We start from the raw sequence: 14,628 nt of genomic DNA, 5'->3' as shown, positions 1-14,628 counted from the left end.
AAAACCGAAATATCTGCATAGGGTCTACCAGAAGGGATAAATGTTAATATACTGTAGCCCACGTATTTTGTGATTTAGATGAACTGACCCTTTAAACATACATATTATTGTGAAATACTAACACTGTAAATCTTTCGGGGAAAAATTCAGATAGCAGCATGATTGCTCACTCAAACTATTTCAATAATATTAGTTATTCATATTTATTTATGATCTGTATTAGCAATGTTCAACATTAGGATTGTAGTCGCTGCTTCTTTTATCCAGCAGGTGGCGCCATCCAACAAAATATTTGTTTTTATGGTCTAAATTAAATATGCGTCAACCTACACCTGCATGTTCAACATTGCATTGAAGACTGACTGGGCATTTTGAAAAACTTCTACAATGTTGTTAGACCGCTTAAAAAGCTACAGTGTTGCAGTGTTAAAAGCGAGTATACGTTACAAGAAACCGTAGAAAGGAGAGCTACGTTAATCTGCATTTCCCAATAACGCTCTTAGCTGCTATCTACAGCGGAACCAAGTTATTTATTAGATATCATAGCCTATCTTATACGATGAAATGTGTCAAAACACAACCTTGAGAATCTATGTATACAAGCATATTTATAACTATGTACATAGGCTATCTAGACATTTTAGAATAAAAGTTAGTAATGTCACTTTTATTTTGAAAACTGTGATTGGAATTGTGAAAATCGTCCTTGGTGCTTTTGTTTTGAAAGTTATAGAAAACGACATAGTTCGCGCTGATTCGATTTATTTTGAAATGGTACAGGAAGCGCCCTCATTCACCACAGCGTGGTGATTGATGGAGGCTAGTTCGCACCCCTCCCGTCTCGACAACAGATCCACCTCCAGCCTCTTTAAACTGCTTTCATCGCCACACAAAACGACATTTTGGGGGTTCGGTCTCAAGCTCTTCGTCCTCACACCCTCGTATCTCCCCGTGTGTTTCGGAGGATATTTATTTTCTAACGTAGCGTTTGGAATCGAAACCAAACACAGACGGAGCTGTGTTTTAGGCTACTTCAGTGGGCGGATAAAGCGGAGGAGGGCATCCGGGCCTGGCTGCTCCGGAGAGTTGGCTTGAAACCAGGGAATTCACCATTTTCAGGTAAATTGGCTCAAATTGTCATTTCTGGATAGACACAGCCTGTCCGATAATGGACTCCGTGCCGTTACGTTTTGCCCGACCGCTTAGGACGAAGACTGAACTGCGGTGTGTGGAAATGTCAACACAGAGGAAACGGCAGCTGAAGAATAATTCAGCCAGACTCTAGCTATTCATCATATTTAACAGCTACCGTATTGTAACCCTCTACAGTTGGGACGGTTATGTTAGCGCCTCGCACATATTTTGAAACATAAAATCTATTATTTTGTTATATCGGGTGCAAATAGTAGTCTGGTTTGTTTACCTAACGTAGGCTATGTATTGACAGCATCCGTCCCCCACACCTGCGACATGAACTCTATTGTAAAATTGATAAATGTGTACATTTATATTGTAGAAAGATCACAGACAAACTGCTAGAATAGTGCCAACGTAAAATAGAATTATGCCTATTGAAATTAAGAGCAAGAAGAACATTACCGCGTTATTGTGATTTCTGGGCAAGAAATTGTTGACACCAATAATGCAGGAATCCGAATGCATTGCCTAATCTAAAAAAATAAAAATAAAATAGTAATATGTAACACTGTAGACACACTTTTCAAGCAATATTAAACATCATTATTAATCTTTGCCTACAGTCACATTCATGATGCCCACACCGACTAGGTTACTTATTCACATGTATTTTTTACAGTGGAAATGTGGATATTTGATTACCTCCAGCATCTGCTTGCATTTTGACATACCTTTTCCTGATATGACATAATCTAAATCCATGAACATTTTAAACTTTTTCTGCCGTGGGAGTCCTTTTTAGTTGTGCTTGTGCCACATTCAATATGCGGGGAAAATGGAAGAAACAGCTGAAGACATTTCCTCCCGCTGACTTGAAAGCATGACACAATGCCCTCCTTTTGAAATGAATTGTGTTCATGAATTTAATATGACTTGAGATTGTTGTTTTACCAGTTTTTGCGAGTTCTGTCGAGAAGATGCTTTTGCAATTTGTAACTCAAGGTGGAAGATAAGGTTGAACACCCTGTCTATAAATTACCTAGACATACAGGAACTGTTTTTTTTTTTTGTTTGTAGTCACTTTGAGTGTATGGTAAATCCGAAACAACCCAAATGCACCATTCTGTTGTGAATTCAAGTGAATTGTTCTTAGATCAACTCTCTACATTCCTTAACACATCTAAAACAATGCTTCATATTCCATTTTACAGCCATTATAGTTAATGTGTACTAGGCAGTTGTCAATCATATCATAAAAGCATCTTATCATCACTGTATGAATCAGTAGCAGATGATAAATCCGGTCCTATCGACCACCTATGATTCATTTCTGCAGTAAAGCATCCGTGATGCATTTTATGGCTCTTTTACACTTCCTGTTTGACCTGGATTTACTTCCACTGTCCTTCGTCTGGAACAACTGGCCGCTCGTTTGTGTGCTGAGTGTGTATGAGTGTGCGTATTGACCCACATTCAAATCTAGGCTGTTGGCTGTGAGAGTGATACACCCCCAGAGAACCGAGTAATTACACTGGCACTCCCCTCCCCATGTCTGTGGGCCGTTTAGCAGCGCTCGTATTGATCTGTCTCTGCATTATGTCGCATTACAGCAGGAACATGAGAACTGAGAGTGTGTGCTGTAAATATAACACACACACACACACACACCCTTTCTCACTTTTTTTCCTGGGACTGACGGATGAGAATAGGTACAGTAAAGCCAACTGTCTCCTAGCGGATTTACGTTTTACATTACATGTAATTTAGCTGATGCTTTTTGAGATGTGTGATTGGTTCCAGCTTGAGAAATTAAAGTGCCGCCATGTGGCTTGTCAGTGATTTGGTTTGAAACTTCCTGTTGGAGCAAAAGCGTCGGATCAGGCGTCCGAGGGAGAGTTTTGGGTGAAACGGGGCGAGCAGTCTCAGTTAGCAAAAGGATCACTTTTTAGAAAGATGGATGCAATCTGGGTAGAGGCAAGAATTCCTGAAGAGACAGGAATGGATATCAAACTTGTTAAAAAGAAATCTGTGAAATGCAGCTGATGACATTACAGTGTGGTGAGCCAAACAGCTTACCGTCAGCTGAAACGTTGTGATGGCTAAAGCTCGGGTGCCAGTCAGAATCAGGTGGGCGTGTCTGATGAACCAGAGCAACTTTAAAGTGGTCACCATATTACTGAAACACATTGTTAAGATGTTATAGCTCAACGTAACTGAATTATAAAGTACAATAAGTATTAAACTGTTTATAAAATGTTTATGTAGGCTGGCAAAAAAAAAAAAACATCATCTGTGTTGCAATGCATGGTGATATCCCAGCATGCTTTACAGCAGTTCTTACTCATGATCAGCCTCCAAAACACTGTTGCTATTGGCAACCAGGCCAGCAGCTTGCACTTTCTCTCTCTTTCTCTCTCGCGTTTATATAACTCCAACTTGTGCGATGTTTTATTGATCAGAGAGAGGTTTACATGTGTGTGTATGTATTTCTACATGTGCACATTTCTTTGTGTTTGTTCTATGTTTGAGGGCGTGCTCTTTCAGTGCGTTTAATCTCGTCTTGTGTATTTTGTGGGTGTGTCTGTGTGAACATGTATGCCTCTTCATGTGTGTGAGTAAAAATGTTTGTGTGTTGGAATGTGTTTAAGTGAATGCACTGTTGTGTGTGTGTGTGTGTGTGTGTGTGTGTGTGTGTGTGTGTGTGTGTGTGTGTGTGTGTGTGGCCCAATAAGATCGTACTCCCCTTCCCTTTTTTGTTGGTAAGGAATGTTGAGTGCTGTCAGTGTGTCATTTATTGTTTCACCTGAGGAAGAACAGAACATGTGAAAAACCGTAGAATGTAACGACATCTGAGAAGAGGATTTGCTAACAGCCCCTGGGGCTGATGGGAAATGTCTTCCTGCCAGTGCACTGCCACAGGGTGGGCATTATGTAGGTGAAGTAGTAATTATTGGGCTTTTTTGGGGTCTGACTAATTCTAGGGCTCCAGAATGAATACAATTAGTGTGGGCTGGGTGCAGCAAGAACACACAATTACACACAATTCATAGCCATATGAACACACACATACACACACACACACACACACACTAATGAGGGAAGTTATGTGAGCCATGCAAGGAATCTGAAGTGCTGCAAGTCCATTCTTTCTGTCTCTTGCACACACAGCTTTTTCTAGCTCAAAAAAGTAAAAATTTAGGTCGTGTGTGTGTGTGTGTGTGTGTGTGTGTGTGTGTGTGTGTGTGTGTGTGTGTGTGTGTGTGTGTGTGTGTGTGTGTGTGTGTGTGTGTGTGTGTGTGTGTGTGTGTGATTTTACACTGAAACAAAGCCAGCTCATAATATTTGTGTGGTCATCTTGTATGAATGTTATTGGGTGTCAGAAGGCATGTGCGGTCAACAATGTGTGTCACATAGCTGTGTAAGAGAATGGACGAGTGTGTTAGCCTTGTCTTTGTTCTTACACACACATACACACGCAGTCTACCATTATTCCAGTATGTTTTGGCATCATAACCTGTCCAATTGCACCCAGGATAAACTATCCCATCATGCTTTGCCAGGTGTGTGTGTACAGGGTTTAGTTGGGAGGCTGACATTGGCTCATAATCTGAAGAATAACCAAGGGCATTGTTTGTTAGTGCAGCATCAGACAGGGATTAGATTATGCACACAGACACATGCAGAGGTCACACTTTAAAATAAACAGACCTGCAGTTCATTCATGAAGTCACTTTCCCTCATGTGGTGAGCACTCACTGTAAAACTCAAGTGAAGTGAAGATGCTAAAATATTCATCACACACACACACACACGCTCCGTGAGGATCTGAACACAGCGAGCAACTCTGATTATGTTTCTCTCCGTTTTCTCTTCATCTCCGAACAGGATGAGTGAGATGTCTGAATCATGTTTTCTTCTGTTCTTAAATTGGGCTAAATAACACCAGGAGAAATGACACGTCAATGTTATTTAAGAACACGTTGTTATGCTGATGATTTCCTTCTTGCAGAATAGAGATGTTCCGATACCAGTATCGGTATCTGCTCCGATACTGCCTAAAACGCTGGTATCGGTATCGGGAAGTACTGGAGTTTATGCACCGATCTGATACCACGTAATAAAGCCCTAAAGAAAATCTACATTAAAGTAGTTTATTTATGTTCTTTTTCCGTTATAACTGACTCTAGTTCTACGGCATTCATTGTTTGTGTTTGTTCATGTTTCACAAAGTTTAACCTGAGCCAGACCGACAACAGAGATAGAAATCATATCACATCCATACAGAGATAGTAGTATACAGCTGTTAAAACATAATAAAATATATGACACACTGGTATCGGATCGGTACTCGGTATCGGCCGATACGCAAGTTCAGGTATCGGAATCGGTATCGGGGAAGCAAAAAAGTGGTATCGGGCCATCTGTATTGCAGAATATTTGTTGAATCCTATGTGTGCATTTAGGCTAATCCGATTATTCAACACTTCACCTAATGAACCCAAAGTAACCTCAGTTTGACTTAATCCACAACTCTAAAACTGGTTTCTTGAAGAAATACAGCACCGACCAAAATGGCCTTAATGTTGTTAAAATATTCATACTCCTTTCACTTCAAGATAGAACTGAACGATTTAAGGGAAACCTCATAACGATTTTTCTGACCACAGTTGCGATTTCGATTGCACTAACTTCAAACAAACTCCAGGCCTGTATTGGTGGTCTGCATGATATCTGGGTAGAGCGGGCGCACGTTTACTTATGCCTCGACGCAGAGGTCTGGGGTTCGAGTCTGACCTGTGACAAATTTCGTGTGTCTTCCCCCTCTCTCTCTCTCTCTCTCTCCCTCCTTTCTCACCTAGCTGTCCTGTCAAAATAAGGTGGAAAAGCCCAAAAAATAATCTTTAGAAAAAAAAGATTTTTTTCTAACCCATCTCACATAATCATGACAAATTGTTCCATGTGCAGTAGAGTGTGGTTGACTTCCCAGTGAAATTGAGTTGTATGGTTTTTAATGGCGTTGAACCTGTGAGCACTGGGATTTTTAAGACCGACTGTGTGACCCTGTTCTAACTGCCCTCTCTTACTTTGCTGCCTCCTCTTCCTTCTCTCAGCATAAAAGTGAGTCTCCTCTTTAATCTCAAGTACGAATCTCTAATTATCCCTTTTTCTCTCCCCGGCGGGTTAATCATTGCCTCACAGACAGGCGCTATGTGCAATCAGTGCCAACAAAGAGCATCGAAAGTTCACAGGAAACGGTCACGAAAATACGATCCCTCACGAAGCCCAGAAAGAAAATAGTCAGGCCTCGTCGCTTTTTCAGCCGTTTGAAATGAATTCTCTTGCAGACATGTTGCTGTAATAGCGGGAGGTTCCCAGTGTTCCTCTGAGGTTTTTATGTTTCTCAAGCTCATCACCGCATTAGCACCGGTAAGCATCTCATTCATCACTATCTGAAAGGTCGGATCAATATGGAGGTCAGCGTCGCTTGGTGCGTTTGCACACACACTACAGTAATAATCTGGTCTAATCAGATTAAAGCAGCACTCCTACGTGTGCAGCGATAGGCTGGACAGACTAAGAAACTACAACAACTCTGACTTTATCAACAGAAAGCCCACGGATGAAGAGATTAGAATACAGGTCTACGCCGTTTGATTGACAGGAGATCTCTGGGAAGCACACCACTGCCGTGAGCCCACGGCATTGAAGATAGAAATCTAGTAAACGGCCGTCCCTCATGAATGTTGCAGTGAGGCAGAGAAATATCATATTGGCTCCATCATGTTTCTTGATCGTCTGCTGCAGGGAAAGAGAAAGAGGAGTTAGCTGGTCCTTGGTCTAGCGAGGATGTGCGGTGTGATTTAAAAAAAAAAAAAAAAAAAAAAAAAAAACGATTTAAGATGCATCATTCGCTGTTTTTGGAAAAAATCAATAAGCAAGTTCTAAAATAATTGCACACGCAGTGAGATACTGAAATTCGACAGTACCAAAGATTGATAGGAATTCAATGGACTTTTGCCACTGGCTGGTTTCAGGAGACAGTTTGGTAAATACACGTATTCACTTTCTTGCTGTCTGTCTGTACGGTAAATATGAAGCTACAACTAGCAGGCTAACTTGCATTAACACAAAGGATGGAAATCGAGATGCACAGCTACGAGGGGTTACGTGCCAGCCTATTTCTTGGCTGGGCACCGTCGGCTCGATGGTGTTTTAAGCCCCCAACGTCGACTTCAAGGCAGCGCTACTACCGTCTACTTCAAGGCACCTAACCCTAAGGGCCTTTTTAGAGTCGCCGCAGCCAGGTTTTTGAGCACGCGACAAAGCGGAAACAGGAAGCATGGACGAGCTCGAGGGCAACGTGATGCCCGGACTCTCCGAGTGACTGCAGGTCTCTCTGGTAAACTTACCAGGTTAAGATGAGCTCTTTTATGGTGAATGAAAGGCTCGATCCGACGAAGTAGGTCATCGAATCACATCGAAGCATTGATGTCAATGCTGCTGCCAGTTCTGCCGTGGTTTACCTTTTTTTTTTTTTTTTTTTTTTCTTCTTCTTCTTCTAGTCCGTAGAAAGAGCAAAGTCGGTAGCCTTTCCTCATTAGCGCCACCTCAGTTCAGGAAAAGACTGCAACTAGTGTTACACTATCGCTCGACGGGTCGGCTGCGGCGAGTATACCCCACGTTTAACTTTAACCTAATCCTAGTGCCTTCCAGGCAGCACTGCCTGGAAGACGACGTTGGGGGCTTAAAACACCAAACCCTGCACAGTCGCCAAACCCGGCCAAGAAATAGCGCGGCACGTAACCCCTTTAAAACCACACTGTTTTTGTTAGACTTATGTGTTAATTAGTGAGCTTTAGAGGTGTTTGTAGAGATTCTGTTGCCTTTGGACGGAGTCAGGCTAGCTGTTTTCCCAGGGTTTATTGTGTTTGTGCTAAGCTAACTGGCTGCTGGATATAGTTATATTTGGTGTAGACGTGAAAGTGGTTTCAATGTTATCATCTAACTCTCTTCGAGTAGGCAAGTAAGCATATTTCTCAAAATGAACATTCCTTAAATGTAATGGTAACAAGTAGAGCCAATTTCTTCCAGTGTTTAGCGTAGATGATCAATACCACTGGGCATGGAAAACAAAGTCAGTGTAAATACTGAAAGTTGGCAAAGAATGTCTGATCACATTTGTAACATTGTTCACTCTTTAATCTTCTGCTTTATTTTAAATTTAAAACTTATTTTAGACTATTATTTTCAGACTAACCTCTTTGCACGGCAGCTTTTGTTAAAGGTCCAATGTGTGGGAATTTCTCCCATCTAGCGTTGAGATCATACATCACAATCAACTCAAAAAGCGAAGGTGTACAAAATGCCGTCTATCAGCCGTGGTTGTTGGAGTGGATGTTGGAGAGTGGCGTGGACGCACGCGCCTCACACCACGAGCGGGCACGGGCGCCACCCGACGCAAAGGAGAGAGAAAGAAAAGGAGACCGCAGCGGTCCGGAGGATAATTAACTAGTTGGGATTTGGTGTGTTCCGTCCAGAGCAGCTCCAGTGGTTTGTTTTTTGCCGATTTTCAATATCCGTTTTCTTTTGTCTGGGCGAAGAAGTTTGGATTTTGAATACGTGTGGTCCTCCATGTTTCCTTCTTCAAACTTGGCGGGGCCGGGAAGCTACGATAGCCATTAGCAGCACCTGTGAGTTTATCATGTGACAGCAAAAACGCGAAAGGCGGAGCAGTATGTCCTGTATGTCCCTTACCGGCTAACGTATTTCAAGATGGCACATGAATATGGAGCGTCTATTCCAGTTCATGAGAATACAAATGTAAAATTTCAAGCCAAAAGGAATACTTGGAATTGATGGTGGGGGTAAATATTAATTAAAAAAGGACAAGTTTGTGAACAGGCAACACATATTTTGATAATGAACAACTAAACACGTTAAACACTGGACCTTTAAGAAAATAATGCAACGTCTGAGAATGTTGACTACTTTTGTCAAATGAATACAGGGTTTTGTAGAAAGGCATAGCCTACTAAATACTTCTCAAAGTAAGGCATCAAAAAGTGTTTTGACATCTCTATGGAAACTCATGTTATCTCTGGTATCATATTGACTCACTAGTATAGAAAAAATGCAAACGAAAACCTAGCTGTAGACATTAAAGATATTGTGTGTGATGGACAAACATACATGTTGGAAATGAACATTTATTGTGTCTGTTTTCATAAACTCCAGCAATCGGCAGTGCCAGGTTCAATAAAGCTGTGTGCGTCACAGCACCTGAAGTAGGCACAAAGGTATTCTGTGGCCAGCAAATGTCTGATGCATTGAATTTATGGGAAATGTTGCATCTTTGTCTCGGGCTGGGACGCCCCACCTGGCTTGGCACGAAGACAGGAAAGAGCCCAGGCCACTGTTGGATAGTGTGAGAGAGAGACACACACACACGTACAAAACAGGGCACCTCAGGGAGTCAAGTGAACAGCTGTTCCCAGAGGCCTCGGGGCGAACGGAGATGGATTTGTAGACGGTGATGAGGGGAGTGGTGGGGCGTGAGAAAGAGAATGCACGATGGAAAGCCATAAAACAGACGAAGGAGGAGGAGAGTTGATAATAGAGGGAGGGAGGTTAAAGTCATGTTCCGTTGTGTAAGACAACCGGCCATCCTTTGAAATCTCTCTCTGTTAGAGCGTTGTTGTTGTTGTTGTTGTTGTTGTTGTTGTTGTTGTTGTTGTTGTTGTTGTTTTTGTGTTGTTGGGTGTGGGCGACTGTAGCTGTTGCATTTCAAAGCTGCAGTTGGCGACTTAGCATGTGGATGACCCCTACTGGCATCAAGAGCTCACTGATTCTTTGGGGATTTTTATTTCCCATGCAGCTTTACAAATTAAAAGCATTGAAAGTAGAGCTGGGCAATATATCGATATTATATCAATATCGTGATACGAGACTAGATCTCATCTTAGATTTTGGATATCGGAATATGGCATACGTGTTGTCTTTTCCTGGTTTTAAAGTCTGCATTACAGTACCCACTTAGTCATTAAGTCCACATTACTGATGATTATTTATCAAAAATCTGATTGTGTAAATATTTAGTGAAAGCACCAATAGTCACTACACTACAATATCGTTGCGGTATCGATATCGAGGTAGTTGGTCAAAAATAACGTGATATTTGATTTTCTCCATATCGCCCAGCCCTAATTGAAAGTAGTCAATATTTGGCTGAATATGCTCCATTCATAGGCTTTTATATTTTTTGCAGAAAGCTTTTCAGCAAGTTATCTAGACATTTTAATTTAAACAGGAAGAGGTCTAAAGGGTCTAATATTACCTGGGGACCTTTGGTAGTTTGTGATATTTGCGGAGGTCAAATTACCTACCATATTTCGGCAAACACAGAGGTCGTGTGATAATATCAGTCCCGTGCGAATCGTCGTCTCTGTGATTTTTGGGGTTGTATTGGCTGCGTTGGCAATTGTTTAGGAAAGTTTTGACATCATACGTGGGGGATAATGTCAGTAAACTCAAGTAAAATACAGACCTAGCTAATCCCGTGTGAACGCGCCGCACAGACTGGGCTTAAGACTGTTTTGCATTTGTCAGACTTATTTTGTCATTGCTGTGTCATCATTTTTACAAAACCACATTTTAATTCTTGTCGCAATGTTAACAAGTTCCTCTTTGAGTGAGCTCAGAAGTTTTGATTGAACTTTTTTCTTTTTTCCTTTCAGCTTCACTACTTTAGTAGCAAACATTTGCACTGTCATTAGGAACTCTGTGTGTGTGTGTGTGTGTGTGTGTGTGTGTGTGTGTGTGTGTGTGTGTGTGTGTGTGTGTGTGTGTGTGTGTGTGTGTGTGTGTGTGTGTGTGTGTGTGCTCCTACAGTTCCCCATCTCTCTCCACTGGAATGTGCCATCTCCAGCTGTGTGTTTGGATTCACCAACCAAACATTCAGACAGGAAAACACACATTCTTGTACTGTGTGTGTGCGCGCTTGTGCGCGTGCTGGACGGGCCGGAAGCTTCTCGCTAACCCTCGTTAATCTGGTGTGGATGTAATGGGACAGACGAGCGTTATGTAATAGACAGAGTGGGTGTTGATTTCACAAACCCAGTGGGGGGGGTGGGGGTTAACAGCAGGTTGTTAATGTTTTCCTAACAAAATCATTTTACTGCCATACAAAGATTGTCTATTTGTTCTTCTTCTGAGGGCTATATCTACATCCCAACATGAAATGCATGCACATACTTCATTGAGCTTAGGAATGACTGTGTATTTATGCCTTACTGTAAGACCACACAATCCAATTAGACCCGACACAAGTGAATTTTGAAACCGCAGTTGGCAATTGTGTATGCCAGCGAGCCGTAACAAACTTGGACTTGCAGCACATTTAGTTAGTGAATGCAAATCACTTAATACAGTCAAAAGCTAGAATGAGGTATACAGGGCAACATGACCATCATTCATGTTCAATAAAACCACCTCTCATATGTAGCAGACAATGCCACATAAGCAGCACTTTCACTACACAAACAGCAACCGCATTTAAATGCAAACGGGAGCAGTATGATCTCACAACAGCAACTCCTGCTGCAGATAGCTAACATGTGATAGCATCCTTAATAATAGCGTCATAGCTAATCAGAATCTGCCCACACTGCCTATTTTAAAGCATTTGCCATTTGGAAAACCACGGCTAATTGGTTGCGAGCAAAATCCTCTTTATTTAGCTAGTGCAACCAGCGTTCTCTCTCAACTGTGTCACTTTTGAGAAAGTTGAAAAATGGCAACTTTTGAAAAAAACTTTGGAGCGTGCAACAAGGCAGGCCTGCTTGGTTCTTTCGAAAGGATGATTTGTAAAGATTTACAAAGAATACGTTTACTGCGTTCACTCTCTAACCGGGACATTTTGGGACCGATTGGCGGGGGATTTGCTACGGACAAAATACACACATCTATACCCTGGTAAGAGCAAATGATGTTTAACCATGTATCCAGCTAATTTAAATAGCTCACGTTACTCTATAGTGTGAACAGTTCACTTCATTTAATATTGTATGTGGCATTTTTCTTTTGCGGGGTGCAAACGTTCCACGTAAACAAGTTCCTTCCCGAGACTATTTTGCAGAGCCACTGTCTCTGTATCCGGAGCTTAGCGCCGCCCAAGACGATTGTGATTGGTTTAAAGAAACGCAAACAACCCAGAGCGTTTTTTTGTTTTTGTTTGTTTCTTCCTCCTATCTAGGAGTGTACGTGTGGTGAAGCCAGACCTATCTCCACAGCGCTGTGGAGATAGGTCTGGCAATGGGAGACTAACAACCGATAAAAGAGGATCATCTATCCTGCACGCTATCTCTGTTTTGTAATTGGAGATGGATGAAGTGTATTGCCTTTTGGCATGACCTCAAGCTAACCGCCTCACACAAACTCACCTATATATATATATTTATATATAAACAGTCTGTTTGTTTTTTTCGAACCTCACCCTCCCTCTGCTGCAAACCCATGACACTGTAGTGTTTGGGACGTGCAGTCAAACCTTGGTCGGTGTGTGTTTGTGTCAGCTGAGTTCCCTGACTGTATGTTTTGTGGCCTGTGGGCTTTGGTAATGGTGCACCACGTGCTCTGTTTACATTTGTTAATATGTGTGTGCGTGCGTGCGTGCATGTGTATTCAGCCGGGAGACATTGCAGCCTTCATACCTAAAAATAAACACCATCTTCCACCCAGCTCGCCCTCCCTCTCCTCAATCTTTATCTTCATTCTTTCCATCTCTCCCATTAAACCCAAAGATCTTGTGTTCGTCTCCTTGTTGTTTTCTCCTCTGCTTCTGCGTCATGTTTTTCTTTACGTCTGTCCTTGGTGGATTAATTAGTACTCTTTTTTTTTTTTTTTTTTTTTTTTTTTTTTTTATACGTTAGATGATACACAGGTACGAGACAACCAGCACACAAAGTGGGATATTATTTGCCAGGGATGGGAATGATTCCATGTTACCAATATAGCCAAATATAACAATTGTACGTGAGAAACTGTCTGGTCATTACTCTAGCGAAAACAGGAAATGGTTTCTTCCACTTAAAATTTTTCTTTTTGTTTCTACACTATCCGTTTGCTGCCGCTTATCTGAATCTGGGTCTGAGTTGTGGTGGCAGCAGGTTAAGCAACTTAGCCCCTCGACCTTTCCTCCAGCTTTTCATGGGGGATCCAAGGCGCCCCAGGTGGGGGATATATATATAATCCCTTCTCCTGCTCTAGGTCTACCCTCAGGCATTCTCACAGTTGTACATGCTTGGAAAACTTCCACAGGGAGGTGTCTTGGGGCTCTCTAAATACATTCCCAAACCGTCTTAGATGGTTTGGTTTAAGGCGAAGGAGCAGCGGTTCTACTCCGAGAGCATTTTAGATGTCCCGGCTCTTCCTGAAGATAGGTTTAGAGGTCGGCGAGCCATAAAATGTCGTCACCCTGGCTGTCGTTTACAGCACGAAGGCTCCGCAAGTTGTCGTGGCACGTGGTCGTTTTTTTTTTTTTTTTTTTTTAACTCTGTGCGTGTTGCGCTGTCAGTTCAACACGGTCGGCTGGGAAGACTGGCCGAGCAGCTTTGCCTCTACAAACAAAAGCTCTTTTTTAGCAGTGGGGGCAGGTGCAAAATAAATGAAGGCTTAAGCTAATATAGTAAGCCTAAAGAAACGAGAGCTTTGCCTTCAGGCTCAGGTCCCTCTTCATCACCTGCGTTCGCGATAACGATATTACTTGCAATAAATAAACCGATCTTAAAGTGCACTCAGTTCTGCATTTCTGATGCTTTCACTGTTCTGATAAAATACAACAAGTTGCTTGTTGAATTTAAAACAAATGAAAGGGAATTGAATATAAAAGGCACCACTAAAAAAAAAAAAGACAAGTTACATTTTAAAGTGCAGTTTTCTACTGATACTTTCAACTGACACAGAAAATCACTGAGTGTCTTTCGCGATATGTCGCAGCCTTTCACGCTGTGTTTTTTGCGCCAGTTGCGGGAAAAAAAAAAAACGCCAAAATGCCTCCAACGCAAGACCCTGATAATAACTACACTCTTTCACTTGGGCCAGCAGCTCACTCCCAACTCAATCAACTGTTTTTCCAAAAAAGTACCATGGCCTCAGATTTGTTTTTGAGCCTCGCATGTGACTTGGCTCTAGTGCTGGCAATGTCGGTCACACCAACGATTGGATGGATTGCCATGAAATGTAGCATAGACATTAACGGATCCTAATGAATATGGCAAGCCTTTCACTTTCTATCAGGCGCCATCATGAGGTCAACATTTTCATTAGTCCAATACTTAGCATATATACTGGCATGCTTACATGGTAACTGAGACGGTAAACATTATACAGTGTGCTAACCGTCACCAGAGGAACAAATCTCAGGAACTAAACATCCCATTTGTGCATTTGTTTGCTTTTCCACCACATCTTAAGGAACCGTGAAGATTAGGCAAA

The 14,628-nt window shown here is 42.0% G+C and overlaps 1 protein-coding gene across 2 annotated transcripts in view; it reads left to right on the top strand.

The window, feature by feature from the left end:
- Positions 1 to 783: 783 nt before the first annotated feature.
- Positions 784 to 14,628, top strand: part of cdk17 (cyclin dependent kinase 17) — a 55,089-nt gene continuing 41,244 nt past the window's right edge. For both annotated transcript variants that reach the window (XM_028570769.1, XM_028570768.1), the window contains exon 1: positions 784 to 1,119. The gene's annotated coding sequence lies outside the window, so the exon portion shown is untranslated. The remainder of the gene's footprint in view (positions 1,120 to 14,628) is intronic.

This window comes from Perca flavescens, chromosome 23 (genome assembly GCF_004354835.1).
Source record: "Perca flavescens isolate YP-PL-M2 chromosome 23, PFLA_1.0, whole genome shotgun sequence".
In the NCBI taxonomy this organism is placed as follows: domain Eukaryota; kingdom Metazoa; phylum Chordata; class Actinopteri; order Perciformes; family Percidae; genus Perca; species Perca flavescens.
The sequence above is the reverse complement of the archived record's forward strand: the minus strand, read 5'-3'. Positions and strand labels throughout refer to the sequence as shown.